We start from the raw sequence: 15005 nt of genomic DNA, 5'->3' as shown, positions 1-15005 counted from the left end.
AAACAATCCACTAACACTAATTGGCAGGCAGGCATTTCTAAAGGATTTATTTTGGAGTTTTACTGACTTGTTTCTCAGTAAAAAACAATCCACTAACACTAATTGGCAGGCAGGCATTTCTACAGGATTTATTTTGTATTTTTTTCATCTTGTTTCTCAATAGAACCAATCCAGCAACACTACACATTTTTACTGCATTTATTTTGGATTCTTTTGCAAGCAAGGCTACATTGGAAGATTTATTTTTGATTTTTTCAAACTTGTATCTCTGTAAAAACAATCCAGTAACATAGGCACACATTTTTACTCCATTTAAATGTTGGAAAAATAATGTCAAACTGCACTTAACTAATTTCTCCAGTAAATAATGCCCAGTCGCTATCATTCAGGGTGTATCAATTTGCAGCAATGGGTAGAAGGAATGCTAACACCTCGGCCATCCCATCTCCCATCGCGCCACCTGACTCGCTGGATGGTGGCTGACTGTCTCCTGCCTGCCACCCGGTACAGCTGTACCCCTCCTCTGTGCTCCTCTGTTTACCACCCCCGGCTGTATATCTGTTCTGTTACGTTTGAAAAAAAAGAATGCACCCGCAATTACTATTTTATTTCTTTCTTTTATTTATTGGATACTTTGTAAGTCCCCTACACATAAAATGGTGTTTCAAGGCACCTCATGACAAAATAAAGGGGGCATGAGAGTATAAGGGAGAAAGATAACAATATTCCGGCTATGCCTTGTGACATTTGGATCATTGGCAGCAAACCATGCCTGAATAGCCTACTGTCTCTACCCCAAACAATAAATACTATGTATGGTACGCTTAAATAATTTACATTTGTTATGCAGATGTAAGTAAACCAAGCAGAAAAGAAATAATATGATTACCAGGTGGGGCTCATGGCCGGCACTTGCTTCTGGCACGCACTGGGCCACGATGGGGGGTTAGGCCAGAGTCCTAGGTGAGGCTTGTGCTGGCCCGAGCTCCGCTGGGATCTCCCAGCTCTAGTCTCCCCACCTAAGAAAACACTCCTTTTGGGTTTAGCTTTAAAAATTCCATATCACAGTGAGCAAACATGTCCAAACTGGATGTACAATGTAGGCCAGTCTTATAGTCAGGCCTGGCTGAAGAGGTATGGGGGCCTAATTCAACATGATGGTTGGGGGACCCTTTGCTTAGAATGCAAAACAGTCTGAGGCACCTGTGGGGTGCATACATCATAATGGAGAGCCAGAAATACAGCCATGGGTTAATAGCTGCCGATTTTCCCATTGCACTTGCACGATGCAAATGCAACGTGCCTGAAGATCCTCTGTCTGTTCTCCCTTGTCTTCTCCCGTTCATTGCACTGGTAAAACTGCAAGATCGTTGACGGGCCTATTTGCAGTGTCTCAACTGTTAAATGTATATTACACACTTACTGTGCCTCTGGAGACTATTATCGTCTCAGAATTTCAAGGTATACTAGACTGGGGACAGCAAGATCAAAATGATTTACCCATGATAAGACACTTTAGGGAAGTGGTGAAATCAGGATTGGAGTCCAGTCTTGCAATTAAAGTACTTAACCACATATCTTCCCAGCTACAGCTTGTGGACATGTCTGGGTTTTGATGGAGATGGCTTAAAAAGTATGCAAATCACATGATAAACCATGCTGACAAACATTTCCTTATAGAAATATGTTTAACACGAAAAAGAAAAAAAGCACAATTTGTGTTGCCCCACCCCATCCTCCTCCCCATTTTCACTGGAAAGCTACAAGTACCAGAAGTAATATAAGCCTAATCTCCAAGTAAAAACCACTGAACAGGTTATCATGCCATGTTCATTCTAGAGAGGAGTGCCTGCTACCTTTTTTGTATTTTTTCAAGGAACTTGGGGTTGGTCATCCTACATTACCTGGGAGAACACAGACGTGGACCCCTTGCTCACTGTGCTCAGAGAGGCACAGCTCCACCTCACTGATGGGACCCAACAAGGCTGAAACACGTGTATGGGGTTGCTGTTGGTACTCTTGTTCAAAGGAGGTTTGCCTGGCATTTTGGTGCTGGACTGTCCTTGTGGGCGGGACAAAGACTGATATGCAAATGGGTATTCCTCCTTTGTGAAAAGTACAGTGAGCAAAAAGTGATGGCTGCGGACTCTCAAGTGGGTAAAAACCATTGAACAGGTTATTATGCCATGTTTATTCTAGAGAGGTGTGCCTGCTACCTCTTTTGTAGTTAAGCTCCATGGGGTTTGCAAATGTGCTTAGACACACAACAAAATGTATTTTGTGGTAGTAATATGGTCACCTACATTTAGTCATTGTTTGACTAATAAAGAGAATTTAATTTAACTGTGCTCCTCATAACAAAATGTGTTTTAAAAAAGAGTTTCTGAGGAGAGTGGGGTTAAATTTGCTGGGTATGCACTCTGTGTTCTATGTATAGTTATGGTATTCTGTTAAATGTCTTAATTTTGACACCTAACCACAGCGTTTTAAATGAGTGCTCTTTCCTGCTTATTTCGTTGGGAGTCGGCTTGTTTTGGGCTTCTTTTGCAGGGTCATTCGGCTTTTTTTTCTCGGGTCTGGCAGCGTGGGCAGCAATGGCGGCGGAAGAAGAAGATACGGTGGTGGCCGTGCTCCTTGTGGGCACGAAAAACTGGATAAATACCATACCAGAGGTAAGTGTGCACACGTTTAGGGCACCTTTATTTATGTGGATGTGTATCTGGACACAATCTGGAGCACTGCGCACTCCACCAATATCGAGGGGCATGGAGGGGAGATGCGGGAAAAAATAATCTGACTTCAAAGTCATGCTGGAAAGGAAGGAGGCTCTGACGGGCCTGTTCTGAGGCCCGAGGGACTGCCGAGGGAGGTTTAGAGAGGAATTCAGGAGGTGAGCCCCAGAGCAGTGTGCTGATCGAGAAACAAAGTTAACCCGTCAACACAAGCAGGCGCACTCCCCATCTAGCCCAGCACAACTATGAACTGGAGATTTATGGCACAGCCGGTTCCACGTATGTCTCCTACTCCCATTTCCAGGGCAGGGGCACAAACTTGCAACTGCCGTCAAAGGAGCCAACTGTAAATATATGTCTACTGGGCAAAAGAGAATGGCAGTTCAATCTCACTGCTGTCTTTGAACGCAAAGCTTATCCTGTGTCATGCGTGACTTATTTACTTCCAACTGTTCAGCGCGCCATTAAAACCATCTAAACGCTGCGCCTGAGGGTTGAACACTAAACAGTTTGGTACCACAGTGACCGGAGCTGGATCTTTGAAGAAACCGTGCATGTATTGTAAAAACACATTGCAAAATGTTGCGGCCATTGACCACAGTACTGAAATTGCCAGAATCAATGACCCTGTAGAAGGGTCAGATGGGGTACTGGGTGTCACTGCCTGTTGGATCAAAGGACAGTGGCTCAGAGCAGGCAGGCAACACGTACATGGTCGAGAAACCCAGGTCTAAAAGGATGAGTTAAGAGACCATCCTGGAGTCATCCGATGATCATCAAACTACATTAGAAGTCATTCCCACATCATCAGAAGTCATCACGCTGTTAAAGTCATCAGCAAATGTCTCAGAATGGTGGGTGATGATTTGGGGATGGGTTTAGGATGACTTGCTGAGGATGCCAACATCATCCCTATTTTAGAAAACTCTTTGTTCCTGATGATTTTAGGATGACTTGCCGATTACGTCAAGAGCATCAACAGGTTTGCCCCAGATGATTCTGGGATGACCTGCTGATTACTTGAAGAGCATGTTTGGCCCTGATCATTTGGGGATGATTCTGGGATGACTTGCCGATTACTACAAGAGCATCACCATGAAACATGTTTTTGTATCGCAAACTATTCTTAAAATTGGGCTTTTTTTGCTGCCGGCTGTCCCCGGGATAACCACAAGTTGGCGCCCCTGGTACTGGGTGCTGCACCGGGAAAAATCCAAGATGTATTGAACATGTAAAACAAAACGTTTCATGAAGTAATATATTTCCTGATATTTGTTCAGATTCAATATAGCCTTCATACGAAAGGAACACAATTGTAAAAAAAATAATACTTGTTACTATTTCAGTTCGTGCACACCATACTCATGTGTCCAGCAAATGGCACCTTCTAAATACGTTCAGCACTATGACTATTAAAACACTATTTGAAATGCATAGACAGCCAGTCTTACTGTTTTCGCTTGTGCAACATATAACCATTGTCCCCATTTGTACCCTGTACATCAAATTATATATATACTGGATAAGTGAACGAACTTGCTGTTGTTTGATGGGCTGATTTCCTGAACTGGAGTACGACCACTATATATATATATATATATAACATGGCCTGCTGTAGCGGCCATGTAGTTATGGTTAAGTTGCTAAACCCATAGGAAATTAACCATAACGTCCCCTTAACAAAGTTTTTTTCATTGAATTTCATAGGTTTTTATTAGTGCAACTTAACCATAACGTCCCTTTAACAAAGTTTTTTTATTGAATGAAATATATATATACATATATACATATATATACACACACACACACAGCACTTTGTAATAAAAATGCGTATCCGGGACACACAGATCGTTGAAAACGTGTAACTGTCCTAATTTTATGTTTGCATTCTGGGACTTGTAGTCTTGCCGTTGTAATGGCACTACAAATCCCGGAATACAAATAAAAAAATATATAGGCATTGCCCTGTAGGCCAGTCCAGGCCTGGCAGCATCCTGGCAATGTAGACATGGCTCTCTTCATATGAAATCGTGCAGGTCAGGGCATGGGACCATTGGTGGAGGGCTTTGCAGTTCCCTCACTGGGCTGTCTCCATGTAGCTTACATCTCCGGTCAGGTTGCCTTGGCAGACCTGCTGGGCTGCAGGTGCTCCATTTTTAAAATGTAAACTGCTTTTCACTTTACAGAAACATGGGCCCAATTCTGAAGTCCATGTAAAATTGGAAAAGTATTGTTCCTTGGTGGAACAACACTTTTCCTAAAAGCACTGTATTCTGTGACATTAAGAATGTGGGGGTACAGACATCAAAGCTTCCAGTGTCCCTAATATGGCCTGACAATGGCCATAGTGCCTCTGAGGAGTGCAGGACAGGCACTGCCTGGGGATTCTCATTGCAGAGCGCAAAAAGGAGTTAAAATATGGTGCCTGTGAGGTATCGTTAACATCTATTGTGCAAGTCTTTCCTATGTTAGCTGCACATTTCCCAGATGGCTGTACCACTTTTCTGATTTACTGAAAGCATAAAGACACTTTTGTAAGTCAGAAATGGTAGAGTTTTGAGAAATGCTCAGAAATTAGAAAATGGCAGTTTTGAGAAATGTACAAAGTGACATCTGAGAGAATTGTGTCTTTATTTAAAAGTTTTCAAGCTTCAGATTTTTTTTCCATTTATTTTGGATTTGGGGGATTTTTTCCAAGCAACGATTTGCCTGTCTTGGGCTGCAGGAGTTTTGGGGATTTTTTTACTGACTTCTTTCTCAGTAATAACAAGCCACTAACACTACTTTTTATTTTAACTTAGTATATGTGTGTTTTCTCTATGTTTATGAATTGTGCTGTTTCTTACTTTTGAAACCCACTCATGGCGTTTACATGTGCGCTTGCTTTTTTCGGTTAATTTGGGTGGGAGTCAGCTTGTTTTGGGCTTTTTTCGTAAGGCGATGCAGCGCGTTTTTTCCTTCCACCTGGGAACACTGGACAATGGAGGACGAGATTCGAGCGTGGATCATGCTGCTGGGATCGATAAACAAAGCCAGAATCATTGGGTAAGGAGCTGATGTACACGTTTTAGGCTTTATTTCAGAGTGAGCCTTTTGCATAGTGAGGAGTGTGTCTCTCGGGAGTCAGACAGGTTGTGTTGATTTATGAGGCAGACTCTGCCTTTGCAGTGCGCGCTCCCCACGTCCAGCGCCCCCATCCGCCTCCTTGGACCAGCGACGCCATTTCTCCGTGAGCCTCCAAGCAGGGAGCACTGTTGCAGACCCTTGGTGGATATCATATGTTCTCCTAAAGGCCGGCACAGTGCGTTTATCTGCATGCCACCGGGATGTTTTCCTTCCCTGGATAACAGGCTGCTGGCACATTTCATTACTTTCACACGGCGCAGCTCTAGCCTGCTTTAATATCACTTGTAAAGCAGGTTAGAGCTGCTGGCACATTTCATTACTTTCACACGGCGCAGCTCTAACCTGCTTTACAAGTGATATTAAAGCAGGCTAGAGCTTTACAGGAGAACATATAATATACACACGTGTCTGCAACATTGTGCTCCATTGTTTTCATACGACTTCAATGATCCAGCGTCATATATGCCAGCTATGGCTTTTGTGAGTTTCAGTCCAAAACACATTAACGCACCATGCAGCTGCCATTGTACTCGGAGCTGGGATTGGGTGTATGTGTATCATAGGCAGTGTGGGAGGGAAGGGGTGCAGTGGGCGCGCCTAGACCTACTGCAATTGATTTACTGGCACAACTGCACTTTATCACAAAACCAGCTGAGTTTTCTGGAGGGGCCGTTGTATAGGACATGACGCATGGGTGGCACCTCAAAGAAAAGGAGCCTATAGTCGTAAATCCTACTTTGGAAGCTGTGCAGTTAGAGCAGCATCTGTGGGGTTCGATGGGGGGGGGGGGCTAATTTAATGAATATGTTGACCCAACTGTGCATTTTGAAAGCTCACTGAGGCCACGACTGTGTTCAAAACGAACACATCCCTTTCAATTTACCCGCATTTGGCTGTCCTCTAAGAAATTCATACAGATTAAGAAAGTTCGTGCATATGTAGCCCCTTTTTCCCCAGGTCCAACTTGGGAGCCTGCACTTGAATGGGACAATAAGTGGGGGTGGGGGGGTGGTTTGGAAAGATATCCACAAGGATAACCTGAGGCGTTTCACACGAGTACACATTAGCTCTACATCGTGTGCCATCATCTCTGTGTAGTTGGTCACAGCTGTTTCACTGCATTTGGTGAAAGGCTGTTTTGCCAGGTTTTTTTGCTGCATTTTTGTTATGGGGTTTGGGGTAGGGGAAAATTAAGTAATTGTGGGTGTTGGGAGTGCGCCCCCATAGATAAATGGGGCAAAATGGGCAGGCACCGTGGTGGTCCATCTCCCCTTGAATCATCTTTCCCTTCCCTGTTGATGCTCTACATTCATGGCTGCCTCTCCCTTGCCAGATGCCTTAGAAATATTGCCTCCTGCTTTCCTTAATCGGCTGTTGCAAGACCCCCCCTGTGGCATGGAACATGCACATTCGCAACCACTGGAATGTAAACATGTCTGTCTTCAGCACTTAGCAATGGCTGGTTTGCTTTCGTCTTTGCAATTTTTTTTGGCAAATGGCCTGAACAATGGCACATGAATGCGGTTGCACATTGATGGTGCCATTTCACGACCAGGTCCATTCCACTGAATGCCCAGCACCTCTGACAAGCTGGTGGAGATGATTGCTCAAACCGCAGTCTCTTTGACATCTGTGCAGAGCCTGCTGACGCAGGTTCGAATCCCGGCAGCCCCAAACTCAGCCTTTTATCCTTCCGTGGTCGATAAATGAGCACCACACACACACTCGGATACCTGAGGGTTCGTAGCACTATATAAATGCTAAATTATTATTATTATTATTATCCTGGCTCAGTTTCTTCAATCAGCCTGACAAAAGCACAATGTTGTATTTGAACAGCAGAAGTAGTTATAAAGCAACATACATTTGAGTAAAATGGTTATTCTTTAGGGCAGGGGTGCACAACTGATTTTGACAGTGGGCCAAAAGTACCTTACATGATGGCTATAGTGGGCCGAAAAGTAAATGTGGACGGGGCGGTAGGCGCAGCAGAGGCGTGGCGTGGCGGGAGGCTTGGCCCCACCCCTCAAACAAACACTATGCCCCATGGCGCTCAACCAAACACTATGCCCCATGGCTCCCATCCCTCAACCAAATCCTATGCCCCATGGCCCCCACCCCCAACCAAACACTATGCCGCATGACACCCACCCCTCAAGCAAACACTATGCCCCAAGGCCCCCACCCCTCAACCAAACACCATGGCCCCCAACCAAACACTATGCCCCATGCCACCAAGCATGCACCATGCATACATACTCATACAGACCCAAACCCCCCCACACCCAACTCGGCACACAAACTCACAAGCATACACCAATACACTATGCACCCATACAGACCCGAACTCCCCACCCCCCAACTCGGCACACAAACTCACAAGCATACACCAATACACTATGCACCCATACAAACCCGAACTCCCCACCCCCCAACTCGGCACACAAACTCACAAGCATACACCAATACACTATGCACCCATATAGACCCGAACCCCCCGACCCCCCAACTCAGCACACAAACCCACAAGCATACACCAATACACTATGCACCCATACAGACCCGAACTCCCACCCCCAACTCAGCACACAAACTCACAAGCACATTCAGGCAGACGCGACACACACACACCCCCTCCGCATCTCAACACACACTGCACTTGCACACAAACACATTCAGTCAGACCCGACACACACACCCCCTCCGCATCTCGACACACACTGCACTTGCACACACACATTCAGTCAGACCCGACACACGCACCCCCTCCGCATCTCGACACACACTGCACTTGCACACACACATTCAGTCAGACCCGACACACGCACCCCCTCCGCATCTCGACACACACTGCACTTGCACACAAACACATTCAGGCAGACCCGACACACACCCCACACCCGCATCTCAACATACACTGAACTTGCACACAAACACATTCAGGCAGACCCGACACACACCCCACACCCGCATCTCAACATACACTGAACTTGCACACAAACACATTCAGTCAGACCCGACACACACACCCCCTCCGCATCTCGACACACACTGCACTTGCACACACACATTCAGTCAGACCCGACACACGCACCCCCTCCGCATCTCGACACACACTGCACTTGCACACAAACACATTCAGGCAGACCCGACACACACCCCACACCCGCATCTCAACATACACTGAACTTGCATACAAACACATTCAGTCAGACCCGACACACGCACCCCCTCCGCATCTCGACACACACTGCACTTGCGCGCGCTCTCTCTCTCTCTCTCTCTCTCTCTCTCTCTCTCTCTCTCTCTCTCTCTCTCTCTCTCTCTCTCTCTCTCTTCCTTTTCTCCCCCCCCCCTGCTGGTGAGATCCGGTACTACGGCTGGCGTGGGCGGGGCAAGGCTGAAATGCCTTCCGCATCAAGCCTTACTGGCCACGCCAGCCGTAGTGCTGGCACTCCATTGGATCAGCACACACGCACTACGTGGCTCGTAGGAGCTGCGTGGTTCGTGTGCACTGAACCAATGGGGGCCATTGTTTTGTCCGGCCCGGAAGACAACAAAGACTTTCCTAATGGAGGCGGGCCGATGCTGCTTGCGGGCTGCCCTCCATTAGGAAAGTCTTTGTTGCTGGCGGGCCGGACAAAACGGCATGGCGGGCCGCAACTGGCCCGCGGGCCGTATGTTATGCACCCATACTTTAGGGTATATCCTACTCTTTTTCATCTTAACACTTCCAGACTTGTTCAGTTGCTTCGTTGAACTGCTTTGTGGCTGAAGGCAGACCTGGTTAAGACATTTTTTATCACACCAGTAGTGGGTTTACAACTCCAATTAAGTAATTAACTCTTAGAATACTGCTTTGAAAATCACAGGCAGGCACTTTAAGCGCAAAGTCTGATAAGGCTTGATTAAAGTGAGCTCAAAGTTCCCATAAGGAGGTATTTTGGGAGGGGCAGGATCTGGGTGTAAATGGCCATAGGGATTAAAATGACCATGGGCAGTCAATATTTCAGCAAATAACCAAACGCCTACCTGCTTTGTGTGCCTAGGTGTTCACCATTTCAGAAGTTCAGGCAAGACTGGCACCTGCCCGAGACTCTTCCATGGGTGGGTTCCTAACGAACTTCCTTACTTGCTGGGCTGTGTCTGGGTTCCCATCTGGCTCCCTGCGCTGGTTCCGGGTCTTGGTAATTGTCATTAGAATGCGTACTGTATTAAAATGTGTAATATTAATATTTGTGCTATTATTTCAGCCTACTGGGACACAGTGGATTCCCGTTAGCAGGTAGCAGCTGAGCACTGCTTGGAACTGGCCCTTCAGTGGATATAGAGGAGGCGGACGGGAGCCACAGAAAAAGTTTTCCCGATGCAAATCCCAACCCTGGTCCATCAACTGCATCAGAGGTAAGTGCCATTAGAGTTAAACAAAAGTTGGTGTGTGCCCTTATGAAATAAATAAATGCTTTTTCTCTATCCAAATACTATCGGTTGTAGGCTTCTGTGTCTCCACCCCAATCTCAAACCCTCCTCCCCAACATTCCTATGAAGCCATAGGGCTTCTAGACTGTGTCAGAGGGGGGGGAAAGGTAGCTCAAATACTGTGGCTCGTGTATTAACCGGTTATTGTCCATCACTCATTATATGCCCACATGCAAACATATTGCTTTGTCCATTACTTATGACCCGTTAAGCTTCAAATGTCATAGTGGTGTCCTATGTTATTTTTTTAGATTGTTACAAAAGCAAGCACGCACATAGTTAAATTCCCATAGGTATATGTTATCGGCATCAGTTGGCCCGGGAGCCAAATTTAGCTCCTGGTAGGCATGGTGTAAAGCTAACCAGGCTCTTCAAGGCTACAAACAGGGCTAAATAGCCCCCAGCTCCGCTCAATTTCAAACCCTGTGTATTTGTTTTGCTTGTATGGCTCCTTTACCAATGCACTGTCCATGGGGGAAACACGAGATTGGTAATTTCTTCACAATATACCAATTATGCAAAGAAATGGGAAAGAAGATAAACGGAGAGCCACTTCCTGGGGAAGTGACACTAATCTATATTAAATTCTAAGGAATTGCCATGGTTTCATCCAGATTGACAGCTTTGAGAAATGTAGTAATTGGAATTACGAAAGCACATTAGAGGGTGTACAGTGAAAATTGTCTATGCTTTATTTCTCACAGCCATGTGTCAACCAAAAAGTACTTTGCTTGCTCTTTTCAAACTTTTTACACAAATCTTTTTTCCATTTCAGAATGTATCCATGTTAAAGCCAGGGAAATGGGCTTTCCAGTACTCTCTGCATCCGAGTGCAGAAAAGCCCTCCAAAACAAAATTGGGAACTACCGGATGAAGAAGGAGCCAAACCTCGTCTTTTCTACACAAGTGTAGTTGCGCATTCCCTTGCTCTTTGCCTCGTCCTGGATACTAGTGTGACTCCCTGGACCTGTTCTCTTTCCCCTCTCAACCTTGCTCCCTGGGCTGGTCCCCACCGGACTCGCTTGCTCCCTAGGCTGGGCCTGTATACTCGTGTGACACCCCTGGACTGGTTCCGTGTCCCCTATCACGCTTGCTCCCTGGGCTGGACCGAACCGGACTGGTTCTGGGTCCCCTCTCACCCTTTATTTTTAAATTGTGAAGCACCCGTGTTTGGGATTGCTACAGTTGTGTTTTTGTGCTATGCACACAGTGTCCGATTGAACCTCTGCCTCTTTTTAATAAATATAGTGGGGGGAAAAAAAACTGTGTCGCTTCTTTTAAAATATAGTTTATATGCCATTACATGGTCTTGACTTTCATGGCCATTTTACCTAAATGACTGTGACCTAATTAGTCATCACTATTGTTCTAAAGGCAATTCAAAATGCAACTCTCTGAAATGGGCAGCAATCGAGCCACAGTGACGCTTTTAAAGCCCAATTCATCAAGGTGCACCAAATGTGTTTTTAAGCATTTCTTTTCAGGATTATAGTAAACATTATTTTTGTTTAAACTCCTAAATTTATTTCCAGCTCATAAACCGAAACAATGACTATATTGTTAAAGGATATTTTTGGGATTGCTTTGTTGTTTTGATTTGTAAAGTATTATTTGGTGACTAAATTAATTGCTTTAGGATTTCAAAAGGTTTATTTGGGGATTGCATTGCATTGCTTTTGGATCTCTACGAGGGTACATTTAGCCAAAAGGAAGCCAGCTGTAATCCGTTGCTTTTGTAATTATTTAGGGATGGCACTGCTTTTGGATTTTTATAGGATTGTTTGGGGATTGCATTGTTTTGGGATTTTTGCTGGATTGTTTGAGGATTGGATTGCTTTTGGATTTTTATAGGATTGTTTGGGGATTGGATTGATTTTGGATTTGTAGTGGATTGTTTGGGGATTGGATTGCTTTTGGATTTTTATAGGATTGTTTGGGGAGTGGATTTTTAGTGGATTGGATTGCTTGTGGATTGGATTGCTTTTGGATTTTTAGTGGATTGTTTGGGGATTGGATTGTTTTTGGATTTTTCGTGGATTGTTTGGGGATTGGATTGTTTTTGGATTTTTAGTGGATTGTTTGGGGATTGGATTGTTTTTGGATTTTTCGTGGATTGTTTGGGGATTGGATTGTTTTTGGATTTTTAGTGGATTGTTTGGGGATTGGATTGTTTTTGGATTTTTAGTGGATTGTTTGGGGATTGGATTGTTTTGGGATTTTTAGTGGATTGTTTGGGGATTGGATTGCTTGGATTGTTTTGGGATTGCATTCCACTGAGGATTGCTAATTAACATATTTCAGGGTGCATGAAGCCAAAAAGAAGCCAAAAGCAATCCTCTGAGTACAATGGGAGTTTCTGGAGTTAAATAGGATTTAAAGAGGATTTAAATGTTTGGGAAAATCCAGTAGCAATCCACTTTCAATCCAGATTTTTTTGGTAGGGAAAGACCCGGGGCTATGCTGATGTCGGAACTGTTGGGACTGGGGGCTAGCTAGTCTTTTGGCTGTAGCTCCTGAGATTCTATCCGGGGCTACAACCAAAAGATCAGGGGCTATAGCCCCCTTATCCCCCCCTAGCAACGCCCCTGGTGTTAGCAGATCATTTCCCGCCTCCCACAGCTTTGCCTTGATGTGCTTCACGAGGCACGGCGTGTGAAGCTGTACTTGTACTCTTGCAGCCCTCGGTCGTTTTTTTCAAAACGCAAATGTGACGATTGTAAATCATTCAGGGGTGCAACTATACTAACATTTCGTGGGGTGCAGGCTAACCCTTTACGTTTTGGAGAGGGGCTAACTTCAGAGACTGCGGGGATGGGGTAAGCTTACTTGTGGGGGGGGCGGCGGCATCATCTCACTTCTCTACACATACTATATGAGGTAAATCTGCATTGTTGAATACCACTAACTCTCTCTCCCCTTCATGCGTAAAACCAGACACCTAAGGACTGCTGTGAGAATGCCTCCAGTCCCTCTTCCCTTCCAAACACTCCCCTCACATGCAAGTACCAACACCCCATCACGTTTTCAATCGCCTAAAAATGTATGCATACGAAGGCTGTCGCCAGCAATGAAATGCTTTACATTAGTAATTGCCGGTGGACGTTTGTTAACTGTCTGTGTCCTGCCCGTCACGGCTCTGTAGGTCATTCAGGTCAAGTCAACATAACCCAACATTTCTTGGGGGCAGGGAGGCCTAAAGCCCAGTCTGCACCAATGGTGTTGCTCCGCTGAAATCAGTCGCATTCGGTGGCTCAGTTGATTAATACGTGCTGCAAATGAAACCTCGTTTTCCACAGCTCAGAAGTTCATGTTTCTGCTAGCGGGTACACTTTCAGGTCAATCACGTGAGAACTATTGATCGAGGAGACAGTTACCCGTGGTATTAGCAAGTGGCAGGCCAGTTTCCGATGTGCGCTAAAGACCGTTTATAGGCCTGACGTGGATTTAAAAAAAAAATCGTTTGCTTTCGTCAAGGGGGTCGGGGGTTAAGTTTTAATGGGGTGTGGGCCAAACATACGTTTTACCATTCATTGTACATAGCTACATTTCCTGCGTTCCTACAGTCCGAATACCTGCATGGATTTGCTTCAATCTTGCATGGGAAGTAGCTGTTTTCATACATTTGATGCAGGTCAGACTAGCGGTTTCTTTTAAGTGTTCAGAAGTAGGTAAAAATGAGTTGATATTTCGGATTTCGTCTGCAAATTTTCTTCCGGTTGTTGCTTTCCCAGACTTTTTTTGAGTCAAGTGATTGGGTAGTTTGGAAACTTCTAAACTGATTATTTTATGCCCGTAACCTTTGTTTTAAATTGCTGCCACTTTGGATCAAAAACCTTTGCTGGGTGCCTAAACATTTTCTCTACATAACCCTTTGAAAGGGTCCTCTTGCTGCCCCGTTGCCCACTCGCGGCACTGGGCAGGGTGAGGCAGGTGGCTGGGCCATGACTTGGGTGAAGTGGCCACTGGCTTTGGCTGCAGGCTGTCGCCATTAGCCTACATATCCACAATAGGGATACAATGGCCCAGTCGCCGCTTGGTTGGTTTGTTGGGACCTGGGACATGCCCGGGACATAGTGGCCACTGGCCTTGACCATAGAATATTGCCAGTAGACCCCAGACCCACAATAGGGTACGTGGCGCTAGACTTTGCTACAGGTCAGGTATAGCGGCAACATTGGGTGGTTTAGTCATGGTCTAAGCCTAAGGCAATGTGCAGGGCAAATCAGCCACTGGTCATGGCCGCAGTCCATGACCAGTGGTCCACAGACCCAAAATGGGGGAAAGTGTCCACTTTTCCAGATGCCGTTCCATGTACCTTGGTGCTGCAATACAACCCCTCTGGAGTGCCCATATGGCATATTTCAGTTGTACGAAAGGCATGCCCTAAAATGGCTACAGAGTAATAATAATAGAAATGTGACAACGGGCAGCATTCAATCACTTGGGCAAGGTAGTGCCCACTAGGAACAGTGTTGAAATTGAAAATGGGTTATGATCATATGTATAGCTTTCTGTTCGTTTACTAAACAGAACTGCTTGCTGATGTCATATGTGATTACATTTCTATCCCACCTCCCGACTGGAGAGTATCGACTCACTCGTGCCCCTCTACAATAGTCTAGTTATTTTCCAACTACTACATGTTCCGATTGCTGGAGCATCTCTAAC

The 15005-nt window shown here is 45.4% G+C and overlaps 1 protein-coding gene and 1 long non-coding RNA gene across 5 annotated transcripts in view; both read left to right on the top strand.

Moving 5' to 3' along the window:
* CMIP (c-Maf inducing protein) overlaps positions 1 to 15005 on the top strand; it is a 726603-nt gene that overhangs the window by 154652 nt on the left and 556946 nt on the right. The gene's annotated exons all lie outside the window — the stretch shown is intronic.
* Positions 5639 to 11600, top strand: LOC138527334 (uncharacterized). Its single transcript, XR_011283900.1, has 3 exons — positions 5639 to 5777; positions 10112 to 10262; positions 11113 to 11600. It is a non-coding gene; the product is annotated as an uncharacterized lncRNA (long non-coding RNA).

The sequence above is a fragment of the Ambystoma mexicanum genome, chromosome 1q (genome assembly GCF_040938575.1).
Source record: "Ambystoma mexicanum isolate Mex_15411 chromosome 1q, UKY_AmexF1_1, whole genome shotgun sequence".
Taxonomy (NCBI): Eukaryota; Metazoa; Chordata; class Amphibia; order Caudata; family Ambystomatidae; genus Ambystoma; species Ambystoma mexicanum.
Note: the sequence above shows the minus strand (reverse complement) of the source record. Positions and strands in the feature narration are given on the sequence as shown.